Below are 19,098 nucleotides of genomic sequence, written 5' to 3' on the forward strand. Positions count from 1 at the left end.
TGCTTCTTTGCATCCCCTAGAATGTAATGTTTATGAGAGGTTCCATGTTATTTTCATGTTCCCGTGTTTTGGGCTGGATCTTTAGTGCAGGGTACCTGAGCGACCCCCAGACCTGAGGGATTTACCCTCAGTCCCAGCAGGACCCTGGGGAGTGTTCTGTGAGCAGCGGCCGCCTGCCCAGGGCCGGCCCCTTCCCTGTCCCACGTTTCCCAGCGGGAGCCTCCCGATGAGCTCACAGAGCCCTTCATCTCGGGTTTTCCAGCCCGGGGAACACAAGCAGCTCTGCTCCGTGAGCTCTCAGCGTCGCTGGGAGTCCCCGCTCCCGTCGCTGGGGCCGAGGTGTCGGCTCCGTTCAAGGTGAGCACGGCCTGAGGCAGCTCCCCCTCGGCACTTCCAGGCACGGGCTGTTTGTTCCCTCCCTCTGGGAATAATCCCCCCGTGCCTTCCCCTCGGTTGCATAAACTGGAAGTGCTGGTGATTTCAGACACAGGAAGGCAGAGCACACTCACTCGGCAGCTCCCGCCCGCCCCGGCGCGCTGAGTCTGGTGTCCAGAGTCGCGGGATCGCGGAATCGTGGCATCATTAAGGCTGGAAAAGCCCTCCGAGATCTCCGAGTCCAGCCTCCGACTGACCTCCACCTTGTCACCAGACCACAGGGCCACATCCAGTCCTTCTCCGAGCCACTGGAGCTGGGGAGAGAGGATCAGCCCCACCTTTGGCACTCGGGTGTGCCAGGAGAGCCGTCCCTGCCCACCTTGGAACAGGCACGGAGTCACTGCCCCATGCAATGCTTTGGGTTGGGAGGGGTTTGCAAGAGAACTTCCCATCCCACCCCACACCTCCCACTGTCCCAGGCTGCTCCCAGCCCCAATGTCCAGCCTGGCCTGGGACACTGCCAGGGATCCAGGGGCAGCCCCAGCTGCTCTGGGCACCCTGTGCCAGGCCTGCCCACCCTCCCCGGGAACAATTCCTTCCTTGATACCTGCCCTCTGTCTGAACCCGCTGTTCCTTGTCCTGTCAGCACAGCTCCAGCATGAACACTCTTCTTCGGACAGAGCCAAGGTTTGTCCTTGGATTTGACCTGAAGAGGAGCACCCATCACATTCCAAGAGCTGCCCATGTTTGCAGAGTTGCTCCCTAACGTTTCATTTTTCTCAGGTTCTGCAGAAGTGAATTTCATCCCAGCTCTGGGATACTGCCCACATTAGAAATGAATTCCCTGTTTCAGGCCCCTTTCAGCGATGCAGAGGCTGCTGTGCTGCAGCTGCAGGGGGACACCAGCGAGAGCCCTGCCTGCTCCGCTCCGGGCTCTGCGCAGCCTTACAGCTGCTGAGCTTTGCAGTGAATTCACTGCAGGCACCGGAGCGAGGCCTGTGCCAGTGGAAGCAGCAGCCCCTCATGCCATTAATAAATGCGCATCATACATCTCCCAGGAAAACAACAGCACTGACAGCCCGTTCTGGAGGCGCGCTTGTGACAGCCGCACAAACGAGGGACAGCCCAGTACCGCTCACCTGCCGGGAGATGACACCTGCTCCTCGCTGCTATTCACATGCAAAGATGCCATTTGTCCCCTGATCGTTGTTTCTAATTTCCCTGTCAGGGTGTTCAGCTCCACTCCGAGTCCCGGTATTATCCTGGCATTGTTCCGCTGTTCCTCGAAGGCTCTCCCAAAGCAGCACAGATTTAGTGTGAGGCAGTAGATATTTATTAAGTTTGAGATGGTATCCAGGGACCCAGAGCAAATACAATTTACACTTTTATGTGGAAGCAGCTGGAAAAAGACAAAAACCCCACTAGTATTAATATTTCTGCCATTCACTACAAACTGTTTTGCTCTGAATGTCCCAGTTTGCTCTGCTCTCAGAGCAATGGGCTCGAACCCAGACTCTTCATGTTTGGTGTAGATCTCATATTTGAGTTGTATGTCCATCCCTGGAGAGGGCCATTCTGTAAGGAAGCTGTCCAAGTTCCTCCAAGATGATTTTGCTGTGTTTGGGTGAGAACGCTGGTCTTTGTAAAATCTCCCTGGCTGTGTTTTCTCACTGTTAAAAGTTTAATGTGAAAAACAAAAGCAACAGAAAAGCTCAAGAGGGAACAAGCCAAGCCTGGCAGAAAAGTGCATCCCCGGTACCAGAAGAGGCACAAATGGTGTCGGTGTGGGAGATTTTGAGGCTCTGGACGAGCTGTGCAGAGCCCACCACGGCACCTCAGGCACAGCCTGGGCACCAGAAGCTCTCAGGCACTTGGGATGTGTTTGGGAGCTTTCCTGAGTCACAGACTTCCTTAGGCACTCTGACAGTGAAGAAATTTTCCCAATATCCACCCTGAGCCTGCCCTGGCCCAGCCTGAGGCCGTTCCCTCTCCTCCTGTCCCTGTTCCCTGGGAGCAGAGCCCGACCCCCCCGGCTGCCCCCTCCTGTCAGGGACTTGTGCAGAGCCACAAGGTCCCCCCTGAGCCTCCTTTTCCCAGACTCCTGGCACGGCGTGTTCTTGCCTGAACAGGGCTTTAGTGAACACAGAGCTGCCCAGAAGAAAGGCTGAGGAACATCTGTGCCCTCACGTGTGTCCCCAGTCACAGACTGAGGGGACAGCAACGTCCTGGTGGAGTGCAGCAATTGCTGTGGCATCTGGGAGCTCCAGTGCCACTCCAGAACTCATCCAGCTGAGCCGTGACTTCTCTCCGAGCAGCTGCGTAATTATGACAAGTGTATCCAGACAGAGACTGGAAAATTGAACATCCCCAGCAAAGATGTCAGACTTGTAATTTAGTCTCATATTAACACACACTCCTGGGGTTTTTTCAATCTCCCTATTTTCATTCCCTGCCTCAGGCACAGCCTGGCTCTTCAGCTGCTGGGCTCACACGTGGAACGGGCTGTCCAGAGCAGCTGGGGCTGCCCCTGGATCCCTGGCAGTGCCCAAGGCCAGGCTGGACACTGGGGCTTGGAGCAGCCTGGGACAGTGGGAGGTGTCCCTGCCATGGCAGGGGTGGGATGGGACGGGATTTAAGGTCCCTCCCACCATGGCAGGGCACATGGCCAGCTCTGCCAGGCTGGGCTGATGCTGTGGTGTCCTGCACCCAATGTACCCCCTGACCCCCTGTTCCACTGTCCCCAGGAATCTCCCTGGCTCCACAGGGATCCCCTGTGAATCCCCAGCAGCACCTCAGGCAGGGGAGGTGACGGAGCAGAGTATGTGGAAGCGGGGCTGTCCCTGCCCTGAACCATCCACACGCAGATGGAGATGTTGTTTCCCTGCCTGTCGCTCTTGTTTTCCCCAGTACCTCTTCACAGGTGAGGTCAATTAAATTTTTAGTATATTTGATGTGGAAAACTCTCTGTAAACACGCTTTGAGTATCTGCAGAATGAATAAGCAGCAATTTTTGGCTTTGCTTTGGGGAGCTGTGGTAATGCATTTTTAATTGATGGCTGTTTTGGCTGCACAGAGACAGTGATTTGCCAGGGTGGGAGGCACAGCTGGGGAAAGGTCAGCAGGTACCAGATGTTGTCCCCAGCACCGCTCAGCGTCTCCTGGCACAGCTGGGGCCGTGTTTGGTGGTGAGCAGGCTTCCCTTCCCCTGCTCCTCGCCAGCTGCGCGGCTCCGTTTGGAGCCCGGCCGTGTCTGTGCTCCCCTGGCACTGCACAGAGACCCTCAGGGGGCTCTGGCCCCAGTGCCTGGGGTGGATGTGGCCCCAATGCCTGTGGTGGCCACCCTTTAACAAGCTTTCACCTCACGGGGGCTCTTTGGGGTGGCCCCCAGGGCGAGCTGGTGCCTCTGGCTGAGCAAAGGGCAACACGTGTCTGCTGCTCCCAGGGTTTAGCAGAGAGGCACCACAGCAGCTCCAGAAATCACCAGGAAAACCAGAAATAACCACCCAGAGATGCTGCTGGGGGCTGTGATTCTCTTACCAGCAGCTCCTCTGCCCCTGCTCAGGGCTGGGGAGAGAAAATTGCTTTTGTTGAGGCAGAGGTTTATCTTCAGCCAAAGTACAGCCAAAAAAGGGAGCATTTTGCTTTTCCATCACATACTGCTGGCCCTGCTTTTAGATCCAAAATGAGGCCGCCTAATTGGTCATTTATCCCTTTAGCTTTTGATTTCTCTCCTGAGAGGACTGCATAAACTGTTTGCTGTGCTATAAGAAATTGCTTAAGAGGATGACAGAGCTCTGGATAAGCAATTCCTGCTGCCAGTTGTCCGTGCTCAGTTCGATGAGGCAGCAGAGAGGCTGTGGGTGCTGGCAGGGTGTGGGTGCTGGCAGGGTGTGGGAGCTGGCAGGGTGTGGGTGCTGGCAGGGTGTTTTCACCTTGATTTGTAATGTCAACTTCATGACAGACATGAAACCAGCTTAGAGACAGCGTGGAGTGCAGCTTAATTGGAGCTGCAGTCGCAGAATCCCAGAGTGGTTTGGGTTGGAAGGGACATTAAATCCCATCCCATCCCACCTCCCACTGTGCCAGGCTGCTCCCAGCCCCAGTGTCCAGCCTGGCCTTGGGCACTGCCAGGGATCCAGGGGCAGCCACAGCTGCTCTGGCAATTCCAGCCCAGCCCCTGCCCACCCTCCCAGCCAGCAATTCCCAATTCCCAATCTCCCATCCAGCCCTGCCCTCTGGCACTGGGAAGCCATTCCCTGGCTCCTGGCCCTCCAGGCCTTGTCCCCAGTCCCTCTCCAGGAGGGCTGGAAGGGGCTCTGAGGTCTCATGGAGTTGATGATTTTCACAGGAGCTGCAAATCCAGTCTGTAAATGCTGAACCAGGAGGGATCCACCCAAGGAACTGTGATCCCCTGTGTAAAGTGTCAAATTCACTCAAAGTCCCCCTTTATTTGTGCTGTTAGCACAGAATTATTCAGGGACAGACTAGCTAAGAAATTCTATCATAAATGTGATAAATATTTTTCCCTTGGCCTTCTGGGTTTATGCAATTCCTACAGTCCTGGGAAAGTTCCCAATGCAATTTGTTTCTGCAGATGTTTATGACTGAAACGGGGGAATCTTTTAAATTGATATTTTTATCTTTCATTGAGGACAAAGTGTCTAGGAAATCCTGGGGTATTATTTATTCAGGAAAATGATTTTATATAATTTTACCTGGAATGAAAATAGCAAATGTCAGATTTAGGTGCAAACAAACTTAGAACAGTCTTTTCCCTTCCTTGTCTTTTTCTTCTCTAGATCAAAATTTATTTAGTAAAAAAAAAGTAGTAAAAATGTCTATATTTGTTCATCCACAGAAGTGTCCTCGAGGATGTGACTGCAGGAGCAGGAGGCAGATGGACGAGCACAGCATCAGGGAGGAGCTGCCAACCCATCAGCTCTGCCTTGGAATCAGAACTTTCCCAGCTCAACCAGAGCTTGTGTCCTTGTGTTCTCAGAGGTCCCAGGGACACCACAGTGCCCTTGGTGACCTCTCCAGAGCTCCAGTCCCCTTTGCTGCCTGGGAAATTAGAAAATTTCAGCACCTGAAATGTTTATTCCCTAAGAAAATTTAAGTTCTTTTAAAATAATTTTTGTTCTGTATCAGGAAAAAATAAATAGCTGCACTCAGGAATTCCTTTTGGCTAAAACAGGGATTGGTTTCCCTTATGGCTTTTGTAAGCTGTGAGTTTTTTCAGGAATTTAAACTTTCTACAAAACATTTCCTTTCATCAGAAAATAAGGATCGCCAGCAGTAGCTGATGGAAGATCCAGGAGCAGCTCCCTAATTCCAGTTCCTTGGGGCTCCATCCATCCTCTGAGCCACAGCCTAAAGCTTTTCTGCACTGAACTGGCCCTGAGCCACTGGATTTCACAGGTGCATTTCTTGTTGATGCAGAGGCAGCCCCTGGGCACTGCCAATCCATACGTGTCTCCATTCATCCATCATCCATCCATCCATCCATCCATCCACCCATCCCTCCATCCATCCATCCATCCCTCCATCCATTCATCCATCCATCCATCCATCCATCCATCCATCCCTCATCCATCCATCCATCCATCCATCCATCCATCCATCCATCCATCCATCCATCCATCCCTCCCTCCATCCATCCATCCATCCATCCCTCCATCCATCCATCCATCCATCCATCCATCCCTCCATCCATCCATCCCTCCCTCCCTCCATCCCTCCCTCCATCCATCCATGGTCACTTTGTTTCAAAGCTGGGCCTCATTAGGCCACAGGATAAAGTTGTGGGTGAACGTGAGGATGACTGCACTGCACACGAACATAGATAGAAATACTGGTAAATGTTCCAATATATGTTACAAATATTTATTCCTTTGAGCAATGGTAAATGCGAGCTGCTCAGCCCTCCTGAGATGCAATCGCCCAGTGAAACCCAGAGCTCTGGACACTCTGCCTGTGATCCGGGATCTCTCCACTGTGTGTGTCCCCGTGGGCTGAGCCCCTGGCCTGGCACTGCCCACTCGGGCAGGGCTCCTGCCTGGCTGGGGCCTCTGCACCCCAGATCCGGGGACACTTCTGGGACCTTCATGATGGGAAGGACATGGAGGGGCTGGAGTGTGTCCAGGGCAGGGAATGGAGCTGGGAAGGGGCTGGAGAATTCCTGAGGGAGCTGGGAAGGGGCTCAGGCTGGAGCAAAGGAGGCTCAGGGGGGACCTTGTGGCTCTGCACAAGTCCCTGACAGGAGGGGGCAGCCGGGGGGGTCGGGCTCTGCTGGCAGGGAACAGGGACAGGAGGAGAGGGAACAGCTTTGCATGGTCTGGTTGGAACCCCAGACACAAAACCACTCTGCATTAGAAGAGGAAATAAACCTGGAGACCATGAATTTGGATTAATGAAAAGAGTAAGGAATGATGGAAGTTCCATTGGGCAGGAGGCCCCCTGACTGCGACTCCCACTATTGGCAGCATTTAGTTTAACACTTCAGTAAATAGTTACAGCGATGGTTTTCAGTGCTGGGCATCGTTAGAGAGCTGAATAATTGCAAAGCTATCACAGTCTGTGTCTGCTGGGCATCACTTCAGAGCTGGAAATTAACTCCATGCAGCATCAGTTCTCTGCTTGATATTATTGCCATCCCCAGAATGATGACCTTGGAAATCGATGTACAGAAAACATTAATGCATCACGTTTCCTTTTTGCTTTCAAATTCTCAGACATCAGTTATTGCAGCCAAATAAAAATTCTTTACATGCAGTTTTGTAATTTTACTTTTCATCAGCTTTATTTTAATAGTCTTCCAAGCATTTTTTTTCCTGGGATGAGTGGGGAGTTCCCGCAGAACAATTGTTCTAATGATAGGTGTTCTGAACATTTATCTATCAGCGCTTCCCTGAGTTTGTGCAGGTGAGTTCTTCATGAGGTGCCATAAATAATGTTTCTCTTAGAAGTAGCCCAGGTAGCAGGGATGTTGTGCATCAGCTCAGTGCCGAGGAATTGATTGATTTCTCTGCAGCTGTTGGAGGGAGCAGGATGCTCCCTGTGCAGCACTTGCTGCTGTTCTGCCTCCTTACGGCACTTCAGAGAGCTGTGCTGAGAGGGCCGAATTTGCTGCTGAAATATCAAGTATCATCTTGTGGCCCAACCATGGTTCTTGAATTTCCACCAGCCTTTACATCCTAAACGCTCTGTGCCTCCTTCAAGTGCTGTTCCACTTTCCCTGGAACTGGACTTTCTTTCCATGCAGGTATTTGTGAGAGGAAAGTGGTTCCTTTCTCCAAAGTCTTTCTTCTGTCTCAGAGATGGTCTTTGTGCAAAGCTCATCAATTTCAGGTAAAACCAACAATTGCTCCACTTGAAAATGTTCCAACAGCTCAGGGAAAAAACCAACAAAACAGGAGAAAAGGCCTTTCAAAGAGGACACTCAAAAGCTGTTGAAAGAAATTGCCAGACAATGGTTTATTGAAAGCCATAAATGTTATAAATTTGTTCATGTACTTCAAAGTAGCTCCACAGCTGCAGAGAGATGGGGTGGGAGTGGCACAGGGACACCTTGCACAGACCAGGCTGCCCCAGCCTGACTTGAACACTCCCGGGGTGGGGCAGCCACAGCTCCCCGGACAGCCCGTGCCAGACCCTCAGCCCCTCGCAGGGTCCCTGTGCCCGCCTGGGGTGGAAGAATTTCCTAAAGGTCAAGGAAGGGCTGGACCCAGCAGCTGGGCAGGAAATGTGGCACAAACACAGAGCCACGGTTTGGGGCAGGAGCTCTCCAAGAACTCCCCGAACAAACAGCGTGGACACCTGTGAGCCCCGTGAGCCCTGTGGGCCCAGCCCTCTGCTGTGAGTGCAGCTCCCCCCTTGCCCACTTTGGACCTTGTGTTTCCAATCCCTCCATTTGTCATTTGAAATGCATTTTCTCTGCTGCATTTCACCCCAGGAAGATTATCTGCTGAAAGGCACGTGGCAGTGAGAGACACCGCGACCGGGCACGCGCTGGGGCGGGATTTGCGTCTCAGCTTCCAAGTTCTCCTCCATGGAAGTTGTTTGCAGGGGTGCTGTCCCCTAGGTCTGCTACGAACTATTTCAGGTTCAGCAGCTCCATGGAACATCAAAAAAAAAAAACCCTGGAAAGGAAAAAAAAAAAGATGAATCAATTTAGGAATCTGCCTTCCAAAAGGCAAAAAGCTGTTGTAAAGATCTTCCTAGCCTAGATGAAAATATTTCGCATCACTGCTCTGACTCATCAGAAATGCTGGCAGAAAATTGGCCAGGAGCATCCAATTTAACCTTCCAGGAACTGCTGCTTCAGCAAAAAAAGCATCTGCTGGGAACATGCCAGTATAGGCAAAACTATTTAGGGAAAATGATATGAAACAAACTATTTCTGTAAGAAAGGAATAATGCAAAGTTATGAATATATGCAGAATCACAACAGATAAAATAAAAATATCAATGAATAATAGAATATCCTGAGTTGGAAGGGATCCACAAGGATCACAGAATCCAATTCCAATATCGAAATGGGGTTTATCAGTATGATTCTTCTGATCAATAAAGTAGGATTAGGGCTCCTTTTGTATACACACAAATATAAAAAATTCACAGGTGCATGAATTTGAGGGAAACTTTAAAAGTGTATGGTTTAGTTGTGATTTGGAAAGAAACGAATGTTCTAAATGTGGGGAATTTCTGTAGGAAAAAAGCTCACCGAATTTCCAAAACTTTTACTCTGCTGACACGGGGGGAGATTTTGATGGCACACTTCCCATTGCTCATTGGTGCTGTTCACATCATCTGGGTGTGCACTTTAACAGCTTGTTGGAGACCAGGGAATGACAGATTCTCCATCCCTAGGGCAAACATTGGACATTCACACTTGGAATGTGGGCACATGGAGCAAGAATGACTGGGATTGCCCTGCCTGGAGAAGGGAAGGATCCAGAGAGCTCCGAGCCCCTTGCAGAGCCTGAAGGGGCTCCAGGAGAGCTGCAGAGGGACTGGGGACAAGGCCTGGAGGGACAGGAGCCAGGGAATGGCTTCCCAGTGCCAGAGGGCAGGGCTGGATGGGAGATTGGGAATTGGGAATTGCTGGCTGGGAGGGTGGGCAGGGGCTGGGCTGGAATTGCCAGAGCAGCTGGGGCTGCCCCTGGATCCCTGGCAGTGCCCAAGGCCAGGCTGGACACTGGGGCTGGGAGCAGCCTGGCACAGTGGGAGGTGTCCCTGCCAGGGCAGGGCTGGGATTGGATGGGATTTAAGGTCCCTTCCCACCCAAACCCTTCTGGGATTCTGTGTTTCCATGATACGGATAACAGGATCTTCTTGTCTTTCCTTTGAGAAGATTTCTGGGAGACAATTATCTAACTGAGCAGAGGAACCCCTCCTGACAGTCCCATGGGATGGGGGCAGGATGCTCCTGAGGCCGGAGCAGGTATGATGCCACTATGATGCCCAGGGAGACCGAATCATTCCCATGGAGGGTCCTCCCAGCAAATCCATCCCTGGCCAAGCCCACGCCCCCCGTGCCCCCTCCCTGTGGGCAGCAGGTGCCTGCCATGGCACGTTCCCAGCTTGTGGGGAGGAGCCAGCAGGTTCATCTCCAGAACTGGCTGAAGGGGCTCCAAACCCCTCTGTTTCCCATCAGGTTTCTCTCCACATCTGAAGTCTCCTCTGAACCAAGCCGTCACTTGGCTGCTGTCACCAGGCTTATGGCCTTCCCTGGAAGGCCAGGGGGAAATGGCCTCAAGTTGCACCAGAGAAGGCTCAGGTTGGACATCAGGAAGAATTTCTTCATGGAAATGTTGTCAGGCATGGGAAGGGGCTGCCCAGGGAGGTGCTGGCATCCCCATCCCGGAGGTGTCCGAGGAACAGGCGGATGTGGCAGTTCTCAAATGGGGATTAGTGGCCATGGGGCACTCGGTCACAAGTTGGACTCGGTGATCCTGGGGGGCTTTTCCAGCCTGAACGATTCCATGGCTCTCTGGCTTTGTGGGGCCTGGCCACAAGCACAGCCCTGGTCAGGGATGGAGGAGCTGCTGCCAGCAGGGATCCCACCCCAGCCAGCAGCACAGCCCCATGGATTCACAGGCCCTAATTGCCACGTTTCATCCGACCTCGATAGCAGGAGCAGATGGCGTGTTTTGTGTAACAACATATTGAAAAATAAGTCTGGGAAATAATTAGTGTCAGAAATAAATCTCTTTACTTTGGGGCTGTGGGACTGGTTATGTAAAATTCTGAGCAGCAATGGCTGCCACAGATATTACCTTTTGGGGGGATGGAATTACGTTTTTGAGATTTCATAGAATCACAGAATGGTTTGGGTTGGAAGGGACCTTAATGGTCCTCTGGTTCCAGCCCCTGCCCTGGGCAGGGACACCTTCCCTTTGCCTATTAATAACCCCCTAGGAGTGCTTAATGTGTGTGAGGTGACAGTGGCAGTGACAGTCGAGTGGGAGCTGCCACAGCTGCAGCTCAGTGAGTGCTGAGGGCCGGGCTTTGTTTGGATTTTTAGAGACAAAACTTGATGGGCAACTCCTGCACCTTGATCCTGGCCCTTTTTGGGGGGTGAGTAATGGTCTCTAATGAGATCAGACCATGGCTTGAGCAAGCTGATCTCATCCGGCCCCACTCTCAGGAGAGGGAGACGCCCAGACATTGCTTCCAGCCAAAATTATTCTGAATACTCATTAAAACTTAACAGACAATATGAATTTGATAAAGTCAGTAATCTACTAATTTTCAAATCATTTTTGTCTATTCATCCATATGGATCTATTTTAATAGTAGTCTTGTTTATTTTGGAAGTTGACATTATAACTAGAGAGGGGTGTTTTTATTACTTGTGTTATCCAAAAACCTTTGGTTCTCCAAGGAACAAGGATGAGACTGAAGGATCTGCTCTGGGCGCGTTGGCTCTGTAGTTATCAATGCACAGCTGGAGATCATGAAAATTTCCTGCGAAAACTCTGAATTCCCTTTTAAGCCTGCATCTCCAGCCTGTGTCACAGGAATCCCTGCTCAGTTTGGCTTTGCCATGCTCAAGGTCCTGTACATCAGGCTGGGTTCTGGCAGCCAAAAATGCTGATTCAGGCACTCCTCTGGGGGCAAAGTCTCTGCAGTTTCCAACACTCACAGGTCCCTGGGGCTGGGAGCTGCGGGGAGAGGACAAATGTCCTCTGAGAAGAGGATTGCAGAACATTTGGAAGAAGTTCTTCCCTGGGAGGGTGGGCAGGCCCTGGCACAGGGTGCCCAGAGCAGCTGGGGCTGCCCCTGGATCCCTGGCAGTGCCCAAGGCCAGGCTGGACATTGGGGCTGGGAGCAGCCTGGGACAGTGGGAGGTGTCCCTGCCATGGCAGGGGTGGGGTGGGATGAGCTTTAAGTCCCTTCCAACCCAATCCATTTTGGGATGCTGTGATTCTGTGATTCGTATTTACCATAAGTCAACCAGAAATAACTCGGCACGAGCTCTCCTGAGCCGGAGATCAGAAGAAAGGAATTAAAGAGCTCAGTGCTGTCTGTGTAAGGGAGAAAATGAAACCCAAAGAACTCGAGGTAATTGGTGGCTGAAGTGGTGGTGGCCAGGGCTGCTGCTCCCTCAGGACCTCGGAACCTCTCCAGTTTACTGCCCTCATTTCATCTCTCTTTGAAGTGGTTTTCCCGCACAGTCGACATCAAAGACACAAATCTCCTTCTCCTTCATTTCTTAAAGGGTCAGGGAAGCAGATGAGTAACAGTCAGCAGTAACAGCAATTCCCTCCTGAAATCCCCTGTGACATCAAAGCTGGGTAATGCCACTTCCAGCACACTGAGATCACTTTGTGCTCTCCTGGGAGCGAGGTGCTGGGGAGGAGCAGGACCATGGGGTGTCCTGCTTCCCAGGAGAGCTGCACCTCTGAGCCCTGGGAATGCTGGATCTCCTTCACAAACTTCTTCTGGGACCTCCTTTGCTTGAGCTCCTTGTGGGATCTCCTTCCCAGCTCCTTGTGGGATCTCCTTCCCAGCTCCTTCCAGGCTGGCACGGGCAGAGTTTTTTAAGGCAGTCAGGAATGCCAGTCAGAAGGAAACAAAAATGATTAGAGTTGACTATACTGTGGCTCCTGCCTGCCACTGCCAGAGCTCGTCTCCTACATGGACCCAGTAAAGAAAAACTCCCAGCACAGGAAATTGATGGGAAAAATGCAAAATATTCTTTATCACAGGTGGTTCCTTTAGATTATTTATCACAACAAGATTTTGGAGGGTCTCCTGGGGACCAACCATCCTCAGCTGCTCACAAACCAGTATTAATTCCAAACAATATTAAGACACATTCAAAACCCTTATTAAATGCAATCAAGTTTGATTTAGAAGGACTGGAAAGGTAAGCATAATTAAAATGAAGGTGCTGCCTGGAATATAAATTCTTTTCCATCCAGCATTTGAGAGTCATATTGTCAGAAAATTAATAACCTTAAGCGGTGTTTTTTTGTAGCCTACTGGGAGAATAAAGGTTTTGGTTACCCTTGTTAAAAACTTTGCAGATTCTTTTGAAGAAGGATCCTGAATCCTAAATACAATTTTGCTAATGCGATGCTTCCTCTCGGGGATGCTGGAGCACAGAGTGCACTTGAGCGGAAAGTTTAAGGATGACTTTAATTGAATTACAGCCACCAGAAAAAGAGAAGAGAGAGATGGGAGAAACTCAGACTTAGTACAGCATCTCTCCACAGCTGCGTTCCAGCCGTACCCACGTGGTCACGTCCTGGGGCACTGGAAAGGCCACAGGGGAGATGTTTGTAAAGGCTTTGGGATGGTGAGGAGGGGGAATGGAGGGACAGGGCAGGACCAGGGTCTGTCATCACTGAATCCCAGAGTCACAGAATGGTTTGGAAGGGATCTTAAAGCCCACCCAGCCCACCCCTGCCATGGCAGGGACACCTCCCACTGTGCCAGGCTGCTCCAGCCCCAATGTCCAGCCTGGCCTTGGGCACTGCCAGGGATCCAGGGGCAGCCCCAGCTGCTCTGGCAATTCCAGCCCAGCCCCTGCCCACCCTCCCAGCCAGCAATTCCCAATTCCCAATCTCCCATCCAGCCCTGCCCTCTGGCACTGGGAAGCCATTCCCTGGCTCCTGGCCCTCCAGGCCTTGTCCCCAGTCCCTCTCCAGCTCTCCTGGAGCCCCTTTAGGCCCTGCAAGGGGCTCGGAGCTCTCCCTGGATCCTTCCCTTCTCAGATGAGCACCCCCAGCTCTCCCAGCCTGGCTCCAGAGCAGAGGGGCTCCAGCCCTGGAGCATCTCCATAGATTCCTCTGGCCTCTCTCCAGCAGCTCCAGGTCCTCCCTGTGCTGGGCCCCAGGGCTGGGGCAGCTCTGCAGGTGGGGTCTCACCTGAGCACAGGGGCACAATCCCCCCTTTCCTGCTGCACCCCAGGACTGGAGGGTTTGGATCCCAGCACACGGCCCGGGCATGGTGGGAGATGAGGATTTCAAGTAACTGGGAAGGGGATGAGGGCCAGGGAGGGCTGGTGAGGAGAGAGCAGACCCAGCCAGAGCCATCCCGTGCCCGACTCCCCTCGCAGCCCCAGCTCTTGCTGGGCGGGCCGCCCCAGCCGGGAGCAGCCCTCGGGAGCAGCGGGCAGCGCAGGCGGGGGCGCAGCGCCGGCGTTTCCGTGCCCACGGCTCCGTGTCCGACGGGTGCCCACGGTGCCCCCGGGTCCGCAGTCCGGCCGCCGGCCCCGCGGTCCGTGCTCTGCCCTGCTGGGGACGGGGCGAGCGCGGAGCCCCGCGGCCAGGCCGAGCTTTGCCGGCGCCGGGGGCAGCAGAGCGTCCTGGCAGCTCCCCGGGCTCAGCCCAGCCCTGGGTGAGCAGTTTCACAGTCAGGTTTTCCCGGAGTGATTTGTGCCATTGTTTTAGTTTTCTTGTTTATAAAATTGGCGAGGGATGGCAGATGGCAGTGAAGGCAAACAAATCTCCTTCCCGGGGAACACAAGTTAATTTCTTAGCTTTTTTTATTTTTCAAAAGTTATTTTCTTGAGAGCTGTTAGATCCAAGGCAGTAATCCCTCCTTAATCCATCATAATGCCATTTGTTGAAAGTCCTGCTTTCCATGCTAATTGTGTTTCTGGAGTTAAACCTTGACACTTCCCGTCAGCCTCATTGCAAGGGAGAACAACAAGCTCGGGGTTAATCCTCCCAAGCCGGTTTCATGTCCTTTGCTGCAGCCACGCTGCCCCGGAGAGCAGGGATCAGCCTGGGCTGCACCCGCTCCGAGGGGGCAGCTGGTGTTCATAGCAAAGGGGATTCCTGCGCAAGTCCCTGTTTGCAGAGCTTCCCAAAAGGCTGGAGTGACTGATTTTGCCAAAAAAAAAAAAAAAAAAAAAAAAAAAAGGCTTTTAAATCAGTAGTTGTAATGTCCGGGGATAGGGAAGGGAAGGGAAGGGAAGGGAAGGGAAGGGAAGGGAAGGGAAGGGAAGGGAAGGGAAGGGAAGGGAAGGGAAGGGAAGGGAAGGGAAGGGAAGGGAAGGGAAGGGAAGGGAAGGGAACTGGCACTGAATATCAGTTAAAACTGGCCTCCTAAAATATGCTTTCCATTGTGTTCGTCGTGGAGAAAAAGCTTCTAGCATTAAGGATTCTGTCAAAGGAACACATCGGGAGGAGGGAGTGTGAGCACAGATAAACCCACTATCTCTGTGTATTTAATCGAGAACTCGGAACTTTGCAGCCGCAAATATTAATTTAAGCTCCTCTTCAGGAAACCAAAGATAAATCACCCTCATGTGTAACTGTCCTGCTCCTTGTGAAATGCTCATTTTATGTCTTAAACTCTGCTTTTTTATCACACTTCTGGCAGACCCCCCTGCTGTCTGCTCCCACTGTGGTGGTGCAGGAGGGGGAGCAGCCTCTCCCGGACCCGGCTCCGGGCAGCTCGTGCCCACGGGTCATTCCCAGAGACTGCTGGGACACCTGGTGCTCTTTGTGTTTGAGCATCGAAACGCTGCCCATGCCCATCACAACGGGCAGGAGTTCCTGCACAGGTTTTCGGAGACCTGTCTGGATTCCTGCGCTTCTTGATTTTCCCCTCCCTGTGTTCATTCTCTGCTGTCTTTGCTCCCTGTCTGACACTCACCTTAGAGGCTCAAGAAGTAAAGACAAAATGAGATAAGAAACAGAATTTCCCATTAAACCTGCAAATAAAATGTGAATTGAAGTATTTGTCTAAAAGGAAGACACGAAATTCTCTTGACAGTCCCTTTCAGATTTAATTATGGGACATGATGGTCATTTCTGACCATCTGCCTCAAACAGCTCCTAATGAATTCTGGAGTTCTGTATGGGCACCCATGGTCATTGCAGCCCCCTGCCAAGTATAATGAGGAACACTTCCACAAATCTGGCACAGAACATGTCTGCAAGATAGATTTCGAATTAAGAAACAGCCCGGGCCTGAGGCTGTATCCAGCATGACCAGTTACAGCAATGGTCCCGCAGAGCAGGGCTGGAGTGACAGACTGGCAGGTTCCTGTCAAACAATAATGTGCTGGACTCCGGAATTATCCGAGGTCAGCAGAGTGGATTTCATTGCTGGCTTCACAAAACCATCTCATAGCTCGAGAATCTGGCCACATTCCAGGGAGAAGGGATAACATAAATCAGTATTTTAAAGCAGAAGATCGAGCTTCTCTCTCATTCTGCGGGAAAATAGAATTTTTATGAGTCCGAGCTATGGAGCGACGCTGCTGGCCAGCCCCAGCATGCGCCAGTCCCGGTTAGCTCAGAGCCGGGGCAGGCTGGAGCACGATCTGCAGTCTCTCTGCGTTTTGGGTTTTTAAAGGAAAAGGTCTGGGAGCAAAAGGACTTTATCACACAGCGCTTGCAGGTGCTTCTGGCTCCATGCATTATTCAGCTGCCGCCGCAGCGGAGGTGCCACGGGCAGCGCAGAGCGCTCTCTCGCACCGAGCGCCGGCAGCGCCTCGGCAGCGGCTCTGCCCGCGGCTGCGGCGGCCGGAGCGGCCCCGGGGCAGCGCAGCCGCTCGCACTCCCCGAGCCTCGGACAGGCTGGACGGGGGCTGCCGCGGCTCTCACCAATCCTGCCGCTGTGATGTTCTATCAGCCTTGTTTGAAGTGGCATCTGCTCTCTTTTGGTATTTCTCCACGCACACATCAGGTGCCAGGTGCAGCCCGGAGCTGAGAGCTGGGATGGGGCCCCTGGAGCAGATCCCGTGTGTGAGGAGAGACATCTCTGCTCCCTGGGACAGGGACAGCACCCAGGGAGCGCCTGGAGCTGGGCCAGGGCAGGTTCAGGCTGGAGATCAGGAAAGGCTCTTCCCCCAGAGGGTGCTGGGCACTGCCCAGGCTCCCCAGGGAATGGGCACGGCCCCGAGGCTGCCAGAGCTCCAGGAGCGTTTGGACAGCGCTGCCAGGGATGCCCAGGCTGGGATTGTTGGGGGGTCTGGGCAGGGCCAGGAGCTGGACTGGATGATCCCTGTGGATCCCTCCCAGCTCAGGATATTCTGTGATCCTACCTGAAGTAAGGTACCCCACACCCGTGACTGATCCCTCCTTTTCAGCCACAAAACCTGGGTTTTGTTTTTAATTGGTTTGATTTTCCTTATCCCTTTGATGCCATGAAGATTTTTGCCTTTTCTTTTATACCCCTGTTATACCTTTTTACAACCTCTGTATTCTCAGTGCTTTTTGCCTCCATTCTTGGACTTGTTTGTTCAGCCAGGAGACTCAACATCTCAGCAGCTTCGTAGCCAGGGATCAGTGTGCCCCAGAGCCCAAGGTCCTCTCCAGAACACATTCTGTAACCTGAGATAGAACCATCCAGGGGAAGGCTCCTTGGGGAGGGGGGCTCACTCGAGCCTCTCATTGGGAAACCTTTGATAGATCTGCTAATTAGTAACACCTCTAATGTGATACCCAATGCTGAGGGGGACACTGAAACACACTCTCGGTGGGGTGCATCTCGATGCACATGACCTGGACGTGTGCACCTAAGGATCCTTAAAATAAATACCGAGGTAAAATCCCTTTTCCCCTTCTAACCGTGTTTGACTCTTGATTTTAAGACCAGGAAAAGGCATCACCTTCAGGAGGCAAGCTGAAGAGAAAGACAGGTCCATCCAAGGGTTAAGCAGGATTCCACACCTGGAAGGGCAAACCAATGCTCTGACAGTGGTGCCCCAGAAAACACAGACTTAAATTAATGATCCATGGCACAGCTTAGCAGGACTCTGCTGTAGTTCACTGTAAAGAGGTCCTGAGTATTATTTTTGTAGATTAAGAGAAAAGACTACCAACACAGCACTGTGAAAAATCAGAATTCACAGAGGTGTTCAGCTGGTACATGTGAAATCCAAACTTTCCACTGGTGCATGAAATTAGAGATGTGGTCAGTGTGTGACCACAATAACACCACAGCTGGGCACAGCGCTGCCTTTGCCTCCCACGATTTTCAGCCCCCAGGCGTTGCCTGTGCCCCGGTCTGAATGTTGCTATCTCCATGGATCTTTCTTCTCCATGTTGTAAAATTGTTGTGACATCTGAGAAGGATTCCAGTTGCAATCTGTTTAAAATATTTTCACAAGTTTTAAAATAAATATACACTGATAGACTCATGGTTTGGGCTGGGAGGGACCATAAATCCCATCCCATCCCACCCCTCCATGGCAGGGACACCTCCCACTGTCCCAGGCTGCTCCAAGCCCCAATGTCCAGCCTGGCCTTGGACACTGCCAGGGATCCAGGGGCTCTGGGCACCCTGTGCCAGGGCCCCCCTGGAACAGGCTTTGGCTCATATTCTCTTTGTTCACCCTTTCTCTGTTCCAGCTGTTGAAGGTGAACACACGCTCTTATCCCCAGCATCAAACCCCTCCCTGTCCTCACTGCCACGTGCCCTCCTGGTGTCCCAGCACCCACCAGGACAGCGGTGCCAGGATGGGCCCAGCACGGTGCTGGGGGAGCTGGGCAGGGCAGCTGGATCTGGACACAGTGGGGATCTCTGCTGCCAATAAGGTGAGGTTAAACCCTGACATTGTTCACCTTAAAAACCACCAGAAGTGCTCGGGGCGGTTCTGTTGTAGGTGGGCTGTGTTTGTGTTTAAACTTTCTGCATCTGCTCCATGGATTTGGGTGTGCAGTCCCTGGGAAAGGGAACGGTTTGCATGAATCACCTTGTTTCCACGAGGGCCCAGAATAGCTTCTGTAGCAATTAAACTTGGATTGAACCTGACTCCTTCCTTTTGCCTATGGCAAGCTGAACCGCAGATGCCAAACAAATTTGCATTAATGAGTTATTTTCATGTAAGGAAGAAAATATAACCTTTTGGGGTGGTTGCTAGGCACATGTATGTTGTGAGAAAGCAACAGCTTACATTGCTTAATGATGCCAAAATAATGCAGGGAGGAGGGGCAGGCGCCAGTTAACGTTATTGAATGCCAGCTCTCAATTAGCAGCGCAATGGCTGCTGCTGACAGTGGCCACCTGGGGCACCTGGAGCACCTGGGGCACCTGGAACACCTGGGGCACCTCCAGCACCTCTGGCACCTGGGGCACCTCTGGCACCTCTGGCACCTGGGGCACCCCTGGCACCTGGGGCACCTCCGGCATCCACCTGCTCAGCCCTGTGGCCGCTGCTGTGGCCGGTGCCCAGCAGGGTCCGGGCTGCCCCCGGGAAGTCCAGGATGCCTCTGTAGTGTTCGTGGAGTGCAACGTGGCACTGATCCTGAATCC

Source organism: Coloeus monedula (genome assembly GCF_965178545.1).
Source record: "Coloeus monedula genome assembly, chromosome: 6".
Lineage (NCBI taxonomy): Eukaryota > Metazoa > Chordata > Aves > Passeriformes > Corvidae > Coloeus > Coloeus monedula.